Raw genomic sequence first — 14,494 nt, forward strand, 5'->3', positions numbered from 1 at the left:
CTCTTCGAGGTCTCCTCGATTGATTGTAGGCTATGTTGGTTGGTTCTTTGAGAGTGTGGTTGGACGAATCCTCGATTCAGGCTGCCGGTTAAAGACGGTGGTTGGCTTCGAGTTTTATTTGTCAGGTTGCACTAGTTATCGCTGCTTGCAGCAAGTTATCTTGGCTTCTTTGAAGCTAGTTATCTGAAGATTGATCCTACATCGTGAAGATCGGGCATCATGACACATCATCTGGTATCAAAGCCTTAGTTTCCACGGTAGGATTCTTTACCCTTAGCTACATATATTTTGTGTTCGTCCTATCCACCAAAAGCCATAAAATATTTTGTCATAGCCCTTTGTTTCAATCTGTTGTTTCAATGAGTTTTGTTAAGTTTTAGCCCTTAGAATCTTTGTTTAGTTGCTGGTCACTCTATCCTTTGTGTTTCCTTTGAGCCTCTTATATATATCTGAAAATATCCACAAAAAGAAAAATATGAAAACTCTTATCATTTCCTTCACGTTAACTTTGATCCTATTTAAGTTATAACTGCTGGTTGAGTTCTTTGTTAAGTATTATAAAGTGTGCAATATCATATCAGATCTCTGTGTTTAGTTCTATAAAAAAAGAGTATCAAAAAAAGAGAAGAAAGAAAAGTACCAAAGAAAAGTGTTGAACAAGATTGTGAAAAAAGTAGAACAATCAGTTTGTTATGTGTACAAGTGCTGAAAATTTTATCAAGTTGTTCAACCAGTTTGCTATTGTCATTTGGTGCAAAATTTTGGTTGGATCTGATTGCAACACTTGCATTCCAATCATACTCCTTGTCTGCATCAAATCTGAAATTTCTTGCGCGTGTGTTTGATCTATTTACATCACTCGTATCTTGTGGTCAGCACTAGGCACGGAACTTCTAGTTGGATGGTTATTTAACTTTACAACAACTAGGATTCAGATTGCATCCCTTGTTTATTATTCCCCACCAAGCTCCACATATAAGCCATCGTAATCGGTACTCTGGTCTTGTATTCGCTTAACCACCACTTTCTTGTTACCACCACACATCTTCTTACAACCCGCAGGGAACTCATAAGAGCTTTGGTTGGTAAGAGTGGTGAGGTTGTGAGATTCTATATAGCTTCATATTCCACCTATATTTGTTGCCTTGTCGCCACTAATTTCGCAGGGAAGATGAATCCCAACGTTGAGATTGAAGAATGTGTCACCATGATACAATTCAGTGAGCTCAAACAAAGCATAGAAGCCAAGCAAGATCTGTTGGCACAAGATCTTCAGACACTTATGGCTGAAATCAGAGGTCGTCGTCGACTCCCTGACGGTATAAGAAACCATGATGAAGATGGGGAAGAAGGTGAAGGAAATTATTATATAAGGGCAAGTGAACATGGGAGGAGAAATTAAGGTGTTGCACGTGGTAGACGAAGAGGACGGAATCGAAGAAATGATGACAATGAGGAATCTGAATTTGGGAATGATGATGATCAGTCCCAACATTGCTATGGTCGTCATCATCATAGAGGCGTCAACCAAGAAGAGAGATTTGGGAAACTTAAGTTTACCATGCCAAAATTTGATGGTAGATCTGATCCTGAAGATTATTTCACGTGGGAATTGAAGGTGGAGAAAATCTTCTGCCTACATAATTATTCAGAGGAGAAGAAACTTGCAATGGCATCTCTTGAGTTTGAAGGATATGCCCTGATTTGGTGGGAGCAACTTCTTCGTGATCGTGAAGAAGATGGAGAGGACCCTATTATTACTTGGCGAGAGATGAAGCGAGAAATGAGAATTCGTTTTGTGCCGAAGCATTATCGGCGTGATCTTTTTGATAAATTGCAGAATTTGAGGCAAGGAAGTTTCTCTGTTGAGGAGTATTATAAGGAGATGGAGAAGGCCATGATTGGAGCCAATGTGTATGAAGACGAAGAGCAAACCATTGCACGTTTCATGGCTGGGTTACACCGCAACATTCAGCGTATTGTTGAGTTTCAGCCGTACCAAAGTCTTATTGATTTGGTACATCAAGCCACCAAAGTTGAACGCCAACTGCAACAAGATGCTAGGAGCAACAAGCCCTTCTCATATGGTGCACGAACCATGTCTGGAGGAAGCAAATCGATCTCAAGATTTACTGCTGCATCCTCAGCGACAAAAGGTTCAACTGGAGGCTTGCGATCCAATATTCAAGGCAATTCTAGTGGAAAGAACGGTGCTACTCTAAACACGAGTTATAAACCAGCAGCATCCACTTCAACATCAGTGGGTTCAACAGCCAAGAGTAGTGGTATTCAATGCTTCAAGTGTGGAGGTCGTGGTCATGTCATAAAGGAGTGTCCAAATAATCGTGTGATCCTTGTGACTGATGATGGAGAGTATACATCAGCTAGTGAAGAGGAAGCTGAAGCAGGAAATGAAGATGACATTGATAAATCCGAAGAACATACGGGATGTGAATTTGAGCATGGTACTACTCTTGTGGTTACACAAATCTTGAGTGTTCAAATGAAAGAAGTTGAAATTGGACAGCGACATAATCTTTTTCAAACGTGAGCAAAAGTGCAAGACAAAGTAGTAAAGGTGATAATTGATGGAGGGAGCTGCCATAATCTTGCAAGTCGTGAGATGGTTGAAAAGCTTGGTTTGAAGTTGCAGCGACACCCTCATCCATATCATGTCCAATGGTTGAATGAATCGGGAGATATCAAGATTGGTTATAAGGTGAAAGTTCCGTTCAAGATTGGAGAGTATGTTGACACAGTGGAGTGCGATGTTGCACCCATGTCTGTGTGTCACATGCTGCTAGGAAGACCTTGGCAATATGACCGATATTCTCAGCATTGTGGAAGAACAAATCAATACACGCTAGATCTAAAAGGGAGAAAGTTTGTACTCAAGCCTATGACCCCTCAACAAATCATGGCTGAACATTTATAAAAGAAAACTGAAATTAGTGCAGCAAGTAGAGGAGGAGAAGAGCAAAAGAAATTGAGTGCCATCCACAATTCGGTGAGCGAGTGCTACAAGCCAAATTCAAGAGATAAAAGGAAGGAAGAGGGAGAACATCTAGTTATGATAGCCACAAAATCTGAGCTGAGAGAAGTGAGGAACAACCCATATCAAGTACTCTTTGTACTTGTGAACAAAGATGTTTTGATTTCTCCTAACGACATAACATCTCTTCCTAGTGTTGTGGCTGATCTTTTGCAGGACTTTGAAGACGTGTTTCCACAAGAAACACCGGCTGGACTACCTCCAGTTCGAGGGATTGAGCATCAAATCGATCTTATTCCAGGGGCTGCACTTCCTAACCGTCCACCATATCGAACCAATCCTGAAGAAACTAAGGAAATACAAAGGCAAGTACAAGAACTTCTTGATAAAGGTTTTGTTCGTGAAAGCTTAAGCCCTTGTGCTGTTCTTGTGATTTTAGTACCTAAGAAAGATGGATCTTGGAGGATGTGTGTTGATTGTAGAGCTATAAATAATATTACCGTTCGCTATCGCCATCTTATTCCACGGCTAGATGATATGCTTGATGAATTAAGTGGTTCCACAATTTTTACTAAAATTGATTTGAGAAGTGGATATCATCAAATAAGAATGAAAACTGGAGATGAATGGAAGACTGCATTTAAAACAAAATTTGGGTTGTATGAATGGTTAGTGATGCCCTTTGGGTTGACTAATGCTCCTAGTACTTTTATGAGATTAATGAACCATGTCTTAAGAACTTTCATTGGAAAATTTGTTGTTGTCTACTTCGATGATATTCTAATTTACAGCAAGTCTTTTGATGAACATGTGAAACACATTCGACAAGTTTTAGATGAGCTTAGAAAGGAGAAATTATTTGCTAATCTTGAGAAGTGCAGTTTTTGCACAGACCATGTTGTGTTTCTTGGCTTTGTTGTTTCATCAAAAGGAATAGAGGTGGATGAATCCAAGGTGAAAGCCATCAAGGATTGGCCAGCTCCAACGAATGTAAGTCAAGTAAGAAGTTTTCATGGTCTTGCTGGTTTTTATAGAAGATTTGTGCGAGATTTCAGTACCATCGCTTCCCCTTTAAATGAATTGACAAAGAAAGGTGTTGAATTTAAATGGGGAAACTCACAAGAAGATACTTTTCAAGAATTGAAGAAACGTTTGACTGAAGCACATGTACTTATTCTTCCTGATTTCACTAAAACTTTTGAAGTAGAATGTGATGCTAGTGGGATTGGGATAGGAGGAGTTTTAATGCAACAAGGAAAACCTATAGCATATTTTAGTGAAAAATTGGGAGATGCTCAATTAAATTATTCTGTGTATGACAAAGAATTGTATGCTTTGGTCCGAACGCTTGAAACATGGCAGCACTGCTTATGGCCAAAAGAGTTTGTTATTCATTCCGATCATGAAGCTTTGAAGTATTTGAAAGGGCAAGCCAAACTGAACCGTCGCCATGCCAAATGGGTTGAGTTTATCGAAACATTTTCATACATTGTGAAATATAAGAAAGGTAAGGACAATGTGGTCGTTGATGTCTTGTCTCGAAGGAATGTGTTGTTGAATCAACTAGAGGTAAAAGTTTTGGGTCTTGAAAATTTGAAAGAAATGTATAATGATGATCCTGAATTTTCAGAACCATACAATCATTGTAAAGATGGAAAAGGTTGGGAAAAATATCATATACATGATGGATTTTTGTTTAGAGCTAACAAACTTTGTGTACCAAATTCTTCGGTTAGATTGCTTTTATTGCAGGAGTCACATGGAGGCGGTCTAACAGGTCATTTTGGACAAAAGAAGACTTATGAAATGCTCAGTGATCATTTCTATTGGCCCAAGATGAGGAGAGACGTCATCAGATTTGTGGAGCGTTGTGTCACCTGTCACAAAGCTAAGTCAAAATTGAACCCTCATGGTTTATATACTCCTTTACCCGCTCCTAAAATTCCTTGGGAAGACATAAGCATGGATTTTGTTTTAGGACTGCCGATGACTCGAAAAAAGAGAGATTCTATTTTTGTTGTGGTTGATAGATTTTCAAAAAATGGCTCATTTTATCCCATGCAACAAGAGCGACGATGCTTCACATGTTGCCAATTTGTTTTTCAGAGAAATCTTGAGGCTACATGGAGTGCCCAAGACCATCGTATCTGACCGTGATGTGAAGTTTGTGAGCTATTTTTGGAAAACATTGTGGGCAAAGCTTGGGACTAAACTTTTGTCCTCCACAACATGCCACCCCCAAACTGATGGACAAACTGAAGTGGTGAATCGTACATTGTTAATGCTGCTGTGAATAATGCTAAAGAAGAACTTGAAGGATTGGGAAGAATATTTGCCACACGTGGAGTTTGCTTATAACAGGGCAGTACATTCTACAACTAATTTATGCCCCTTCGAAATTGTATATGGGTTCAAACCTACTGCTCTGATAGATTTGTTGCCCCTTCCATTGCAGGAAAGAACTAATATGGAAGCTTCCAAGCGTGCTGCATACATAAAAAAGATACATGAGAAGACCAAGGAAGCAATTGAGCTCAAAGCAGGGAACAAGGCGGCAAGCATGAACAAGCATAGGAAGAAAGTATTATTTGAACCGGGTGACTTGGTTTGGATTCACTTGCGCAAGGAGCGTTTTCCTGATCAGCGCAAATCCAAATTGATGCCACGAGGGGATGGTCCATTTCGTGTTCTTACCAAGATCAATGATAATGCATACAAGATAGATCTTCCACCAAGCTATGGCGTGAGCAACACGTTCAATGTTGCTGACCTCTTACCATATACAAGTGAAGACACTTCAGAGTCGAGGACGACTCCTTTTCAAGGGGAGGAGGATGATATGACCACGCCATTAAGCAATACGTTACAACCCCCAAGTCATACTACATCAACTCAAGTACAACCAACATCATCACCAACCCAAGTCTTTGATGGACCAATTACACGTAGCCGAGCTAAGAAGCTACAACAAGAGGTGCACGCGCTACTTTATGAATTTCAATTAAACACTAATGAGAACTTTATGCTACCTAAGTCGTGTATGTTGATATTACTTAGGTTCACCAAAGAGGAAGGACAAAACATATCAAAGGCGAATCAACAAGAAGAGCTATGTCCGAGTCAGTCCAGCGCAACAGAACCATCCAGAAGAAACAATCATATCTTTTGATTCCCAAAAGCTATGAAGGCTCATAAGTACTTTTTGGAAAACTCTTGAAGTCTAGTTTCCAATGCTTCTAAAGCCGACTTAATCAAATCTACCAGAAAGGCAGCCGACCTACTTTAGTGCTGACTAGTCAGAAGGTCAACAGTCTGCTTGATGACCAAGTTTTTGTATTAAACTGCATCATTCTACGAAGTTTCATTAAGCATGCTATATATGGTGAGAAAGATTATCAAGTTAGATTTCCAATGCAACAAGTCCCACATCATTTGAAGATTCCTAGAAGAAGTTATTGTCAAAATACTGAAAGCTGCGCAGAAGTCAAACAGCCACACGGAAATCAGCTCTGCAGATCTCCCGAAGAGGCTCCTTCACATTAGCACGTGAAAATACTTTTGTTTTGTGTTTATACCTCGCTAAGGCTGGTTGTTACTAGTATAAATACCTCCCTATGTCTATGATGTAAGGCAGCTTACGATAATATAAAACAGAACCCCTTTGTTCAGCTGTGTGCTAACAAATATTGAGAGTGATCTCTACCCCTTTGCTCTTGTGAATTCCTTCGCGGGATTGCAGAAGCGGCGACTTCATCCGCTCCCAATTGGTGCTCCTACTCCCTTCGAGGTCTCCTCGATTGATTGTAGGCTGTGTTGGTTGGTTCTTTGAGAGTGTGCTTGGGCGAATCCTCGATTCAGGTTGCCGGTTAAAGACGGTGGTTGGCTTCGAGTTTTATTTGTCAGGTTGCACTAGTTATCGCTGCTTGCAGCAAGTTATCTTGGCTTTTTTGAAGCTAGTTATCTGAAGATTGATCCTACATCATGAAGATCGGGCATCGTGACGCATCACGAGCTCTTTGCGAAGAGTCCGTCTCTTCACGACTTTTCATACACTGTGTCTTTTAGTTGTATTTATGATCCATGGTCTCAGGATTGTACCATACAGTCTCTTAGTCGTCTCTTATACTTAGAAAATCGAACTGGTGTCTCAGGGTTGTACATGCCCTAAGATATCCACGGGTAAATATTTTGTGAGTATGAATATTTCGTGAGAACTGGTGTCTCAGGATTGTACATGCCCTAAGACATATGACAGGTGGGTCCAGTTTTCATAATCCCTAAGCATGCTTCCCATGCGGTCATGCGATGCCTTGTCAGCCACTCAGCCTCAGCCATGACCCGGCCCTTCAGCCTCTCGTGCCCAGTTCCACACACGGCCACACCAAAACCACACGGACAGACTCGTTAACCCTAGCCGTCACCACTTTAGGTGTGTCGCCATAGTACTGCGCCCTCCATCGAGCAGCCACCATCCAATGCCCTGTCATCCCGCTGCCTGCTCCCTCTATCGAGTGACTGTCGTTGCCTTGTCCTCTGTCGAGCGACTGTTGTCCTGTCTCCAGTGCCCTCCATCGAGCCACACCGTTGTTTCGTGCCCTCCGTCGAGCCACACTACTGTCTCGTGCCCTCCTTCGAGTAGATGAGGACACCCCAGCACAGCAGCACCATGAGTCATGAGTCTCCATCTCTGTCAGCCACCCACCTCACGTCATCATTCGCCTCCTCGCTGGTAAATTTTTGTTTCAATTTGGACAAGTTGTATGGGTTTAGACAGAATACTGAAATGGTTGTTTGTATTTGGAGTGGTCGAGCGAGTACGGATGTCCGGTGGGTACGAATACGAATAAAGATCTGTACCCACGAGTGTAAATAGGTATGGGTTTATCTCGTGGGTATGAGTACATAAACCATATATCTGTGATCTACCCATCCGATTGCCACCACTAGTCTCGCCCTTCCACTCGACTCCACTCTCACCTTGTTTTGCTCCTGCTTTCTATTTCAGAATTATAAGGCGTTGTTTGTTTACCCTTTAGATTATATAATCTAGCTTAAATAAGTTGAGAGCCAAACACACAAAAACATTATATGGTGGATTATGTAATCTAGATATCTAGATTATAATAATTTATAAGTAGGTCAATAGGTGCTTATATAATCCATAAGCAAGATTATATAATCCTAGAGAGAAACAAACAAGGCCTAAGTAATTTACATATATTCGTTTCAACTCTTAGAAAACACATAACATAATACTCTCTCTCCGTCCTAAAATATAGTTCTTTGTAAGACTCTTTTTTGTTCGTATTCGAATGCATGATAATGAATGTAGACATGCATCCAAACTTCATTCATAGATTGATTAATGAATGTGTGTGTTGGTCCTTGTTCTCGGATGCTATACATCAAGAACAAAGCAACACAATTGTTAATAATTAAAAAACTTTGTCCTCTAAAACATTATCTCCTTTCGGGTATAATGATCTTCATGCGAAGGTCTTAAAGGACATACCTTCATCATCTCGGTAAATAAATATAAATGAAGGTATATGAAACACAAAAGAATGTAAATAATGATGATATATCGATAAATTATTTACATTCCCATTTCATAAATATGAATAAATATTCATAATATTTATATTTCATTGATACTTTTGGCTTGTCAGAAGGTGAAAATGTGAGAGTGACGCGAGAGCGATTACAGTGTCGCGCGAACAGTACGGGGTACTGTTCATCTATTTATAGGCACGGAACGCAACCCAGACAAAATTACATCCACGTCCCTGTTAACTAATTAGAATCATAATGCAAACTATTAAGGACTATATAGTTTTTTTCTCTTTAAGCCAGTATCGTTCCTCGCCTTTATCACAATACCAAGTCAAAGCTCTTTCAGTCATAGCTTCAACTTTTGTTCGCATCATCTTCGGCTTATACCTTCATATCACACCTGCCTTTGTAATATCTTGCCGAAGGTGTTTTTGCCTTGAGGACCTTCGGCGGAGGAGAAGACCCCAACATTGTGTTTAGCCTAAAACAAAATTATATTTTGGATGAAGGGAATAATTTTATTAAAGAATTAAAAATTACAAAGTGCACGAGGAACTGAAGCTAAAAGATCAGAGTGATGATGCAGTGGAGAAGACTCATCAAGCTGAGTGATTTGTAATCCATCAGATTAAAAGAGATCCGTGAAGATGTGATCCCGCACTGCGATCGGGAGAGACGTGCATCTGTGATCAAGAGAGCAGGTCTCTGAAAACCTGTCGCCTCCAAGATCTTGCACCGGGAGAGCGCGGATAAGGTTTTTGGGAAGTGTCTTCATGCGACTGCTCGCATTCTTCTCGTCGACCCTCCCACTGACGTCGTCGACCTGCTGCTTCGACCCACGTCGTCTACCAGTATGTCTGATTAGTACGCATCATCTGATTTGATCTCATATTCTAGTTCATCTGTTAAGATAGACGTGTGCTGTATTTTTATAATTATGATGTTAGGTAATCTGTTAGGTTACTTGTTGTGAACAAACATCTATACTATTTATTGTTGGTCATGATTTATATTCAAAATCTAATATGGAATATGTCTAATTTTTCTACAGATATGGGGTGTTGTGCATGTGTGCTAATTTTTCAACGCACACTGTTGGCGTCGATCTGGGCAGCGCCAATCACTTAGGGTGCAGTGTACCGCCTTGTGGCAGAACCGCCCGAATTATTCCAGCTTAAGTGTCCAAGTCACGCCTTAGAGGTCGCGACACACTTAAATCGGAATAACCCGTCAGTCCCTCAGATCTAGTCAGATAAAGCCACTAATCTAGGATCAAATACCACTAACCCACTCAATGGTGAGTCACAGAGGAATACAATAAAACAGGAAACTTTAATTAAAGTACTGGAGTTATTATATGAATCGGAGTTTTTCAAGTAAACTGAAATAAGTTCATAAGATAAATTGCAGCGGATAATCGATATCGTCGAAAGATGAGGAATAGGGCAAGGCCTAGCCCACTACTCCTTCTGCTCCTCTCCTACTGGAGCAGCATCCCACTCGACCGTCCAACCCGGTGGCAGGGTGGTAGGCCAAGTCACACCATCAACCATATCCTGAAGCGTACCTGCAAAAATTATGCCACAAGCAAGGCTGAGTATACTAATACTCAGCTAGACTTACCCGGTGTGAGGCATCTACTCCTCTACCTCTAGACCATGCAGTTGTTTGGCTGAGGGGTTTGGTTTGCCAAAAGTACTAGTTGAGTCTAAAATCAATTTTAGCTTTTCCAATTCTAGTATCATTACTTTTAGCTAAGTTTGCTCCTTCTAAGCATACATGGTAGCAATCATTTAACACAATCAACATGTTATCTCAAGTAAACCACGTTTCACTTCTTACTATGTAATACAAGGGGTCAAGCAGTCTCATTAGCTGCGAGAAGCAAACGATTCAAATCGAGTTTTAACCTTGCAAGGTAAACCTAAACACACGACATGTAGGGCACTCCGTCCCCACACGTGTCAACTGTCCCCATCGATTCCCCGTTCGCGGCCAGGGCTCACCTCCTTGGCATACAATGCTCCACTGACCCCGGCTGCCGCCGTGCAGTGACCGCACTTGTACCCACCATAGCTAGCATGGGAGACCCAGTCTCAGGACAAGTGAGGAGAAAAGTCCGCGCCCGGCTTCACTCAGGTACTAGGTTTACCGGTTACCATATTTCCCGACATGTGTTTAGTACGTTCAAACGCTTGACTCAGGTGTCCACGCATTAATCCTTAGTTCCTTTTCCCGTCTCATGGACAAGGCATCCACCCTGGATCCAAGTCCATAGACCATCATAGATCCCGTTATCAAGATGAATACAATCAATTCCTGACCTCGCGCGAGTGCTAGAAAAATCACTCGACTTCTACCAAGATCCTAATTAGCAAAGCAACTACTCGACCTAGCATACTAGTATCCATCTCAAATAGGAATCCAGAATTCATGCAACTAAGGGTTTCAAGCAACTCCTACACTTAAGTGCACATTGCAAGCCTACAAACATTAAGTGAAGTAAAGTAGCACATATATATATATCACTGGTTGTGCATAAAACCGGGGCTTGCCTTCAATTGCTAGGGCTGCGGGGAGATCCTCGATGGTAGGTTGGGGAGCTGGCTCCTGGTCTTCCTCGTGGACAGCTCCTTGCTTAGGGATGAGCACGTACTCTCCATCAGCGAGGTTGCAATCTAATGAATGCAATGAATAAGATATATGTATGACACGATATGCAATTTAGTAATTAAAATTGTATGGTGAATGGTTAAATAATTAAGGTAGAGCTTAATCTTGCTACTAGAGATTTATGTGGTATACTTAGTAAATTAGGGTCAAGTTTGATTACTGAATGGTCAGACTATTTTAGTGTTCCACTGATTTTCCTTTTTCATGTTTTAGTGAAATTTTAATAAGATTCCTAGGTGAATTCATTGGGGTGAGATTCATTATTCTTCCTAATTTATCGCTTCCTTTCCTTTTCTTTTATGCCTTTAAGGTGGGTTTGAACTACAAGATATTTTATAAATTTCCAAACATTCTGTAAAAATTACAGTAGCTTCTCATTGGTGTATAACTCTCTGTCTAAAAAATTGGGGCTTAAAAAGTGAAGGGTTCTCTCTGTACAAAATTATCAAATTTTTGGGCAGAGGGGGTGCTTTGAACTACAAATCTCCTTTCATAGTAGGTTATTCTCTAAGGCCTATTTTTGCTGGCATTTAGGTGCTATAGTATGACTGTGTACCAATGTTTGGCCACTAATACTTAATGGTTATTTTCCTGTGATTTTCTAAAGTTTCTAGCCAATGGGGTGCTTTCTACTACCACTATATTTGAAAAATGCCAAACAACAGATTTCTAATTTTTCCTATCTTCTTCTTTGTGCAAGAGCAATCATTCTAGAATTTGCCAACTTTTTGCTTAAGGGAAGAGGGGGTAGAAATTCTTGAATTATATGGTCTTTTTCATGGTGTAGGGGCTAATGGGCGTTATATGGTATTTTTGAATAGGTTTTGTATTTTTTTCTAGTGGTCTACTTCATCAATAATTTGGTAAAAATTAATTTGCCTATTGTTGCACAAGTTTAGACTTTCTTAGGATTTAATTAGAACATGGCTAAAAATCAAGGTTTAATTGTTCAACCCACTTATGATGATGGGTTGGGGTATTTATTATTTTTGTAGTGGTGTTCTAGTAGTTAGGAGTCTACTAAATGTTTCTTACCATTTTTGAAATGGTCCTTATATTTTTAATTATGGCTTTTCTAGACTTATGAGTGCCTCATAAAATAATTAACCTTGGATTTGCTCTGGACTAGGGTTCTTTGTATTTTTTCTAGGTTCCTCATTAATTAAGTAGACTAGGAAAAATATGTTCATCCTCTGTTCATTAACTTCTATTGCTTTTCTTAATTTTCTAAGTTTTGGGCAGATATAGTTTTTAATAGTAAAACTTGAGTTAATCTTGTATATTGAGGTGCTCAGTATTTTTAAGCAGTGCCTAAGATGGGTTTGCATTTCTACAAATTTTCTTAAGCCTAGCACAGGAGTATTTCTATTTTTCTTTATTTAAATAAGGTTTGAGTAGTTTCTCTATTTAATTCAAAACTCTAACAATTAATACAGAAAACATAGGGTTTGCTATTTTTGCCTGATAGTTTATATTATTTTGAGTCCAGCAAAATTGGTTTGACTACATTTGGATAAGTAATTCTCAAGTTATGCATTTCCTAAGTTCTCTGCTTATTTAAAAAGAATAAACAGACACTACAAGAATCAGGAAGATTCCCGTCGGCCATTTTAATTCCCGTCGGCCCGAGCTCGGGCCGACGGGAATTAGATAACTCCCGTCGGCTCAATTCCAGCCCACGGGCTTTATTTTAACTCCCGTCGGCCAGCCGCCAGCCGACGGGCTTTATTTTAATTCCCGTCGGCCCAGCCTCCAGCCGACGGGCTTTAGTTTAACTCCCGTCGGCCCAGCCGCCAGCCGACGGGAGTTAACTAATTCCCGTCGGCCCTGACGCCAGCCGACGGGAATTAATTCTTTATGTGCCGGCGGTCATCCCGCGCGGCTCATTTTCTCGCTTCCTCTCTCTCGATTTCACGTCGCCGCCGCTCACCACCGCCCCCGACGCCGGCCGCCGCTCACCACCGACGCCGGCCAGCCGCCCGCGGCCTAGGAGCGCGCTCGCCGCCGCCCCGGGAGCGCCGCCCCCAACCGTCACCGCCCCGGAGCGTCGTCCGCCGCGCCGCCTCCGCCCCCGTAGCGCCGCCCGCCGCCCGCCCACGCCCCCGGAGCGCCACCCGCTCCAGGAGCAACGACCGCCGCCCGCCCCGCCTCCGGAGCGCCGTCCGCCACGCCGCCGACCCCGGAGCGCCGTCTGCAGCCCGTCCCCGTTGCGCCGCCCGCCCCCGAAGCGTCGCCCGCTGCTCGCCGCCACCAACGCCGCCGCCGCGGAGCGCCGCAGCCGCCCCGGACCGTTAAGGTATATTATGGTTTGAATTATAATGTAAATGCGAGTGTTATTGTTAAATGTGTGTATAAATGTTTATTTTCGTCGGTTTTTTATGGCCGACGGGAGTTAACTTTCATGTGATTAGAGTTAGTTTAGGGTGTGATTAGAGTGTAATTAGAGTTAGTTTAATATAACATGTGATTAGAGTGTGAATAGAGTTAGTTTAATATCACATGTGTGCCTTGATGTTACGTATAAGTATTAATTCTATTATTATAATAAATTTAACTTATTCTATTAAATTGTTGAATTTGATGTTATTTATTGAATAGATTTAACTTATCATATTAGGTTGTATGAAGGTTTCGCTATTGATAAATTTAATGTTATTTATGTATATAACTATATATTTATGTATATATATAGTTTTTATGTATATATATAGTTATTTATGTATATATATATATAGTTTTACTACTTACCTATAGATGTATGTGTTACGTTTAGAAACGTGATATTGTCTCACACACTCTTTACTCGTACACCTTGAATAAAAAGGAAGGGTCCTCAAAGATATATTTGGCTGAGGATCAATATCGTGAGGTTAGTATTCAATTTGTTTTACCCTTTATATTTATTGTCGTGATTGATATAATATGTAACATTGTGTGTGTGCAGGTGATGGTTCCATGGATGGCGCCCGTGCCTGATGCGTACTATGCTTGGTGTCGATATTGGGCTTCCGAAGGCTTCCAGAAAGCGTCAGCGCATCACAGACAATGTCGAGGAACCAATCCTAACCACAAGTTTGGCGGTGACGACATGATACGAAAAGCTAAAAGAATGGTAAGTTTCATCTTTCTATGTCGATCAACAAATAATACGATTGCTTATGAATGTTTTTTGTTTATACAGGAAGCTACGAGTGGCCAAAAGCCTAGTGACATTGAGGTCTACCAGGAGGGCCACAAAGGACCAGACCCGAACAACCCTGACCAGCTCTGCAGTCA

This window comes from Zea mays, chromosome 4 (assembly GCF_902167145.1).
Source record: "Zea mays cultivar B73 chromosome 4, Zm-B73-REFERENCE-NAM-5.0, whole genome shotgun sequence".
Taxonomy (NCBI): Eukaryota; Viridiplantae; Streptophyta; class Magnoliopsida; order Poales; family Poaceae; genus Zea; species Zea mays.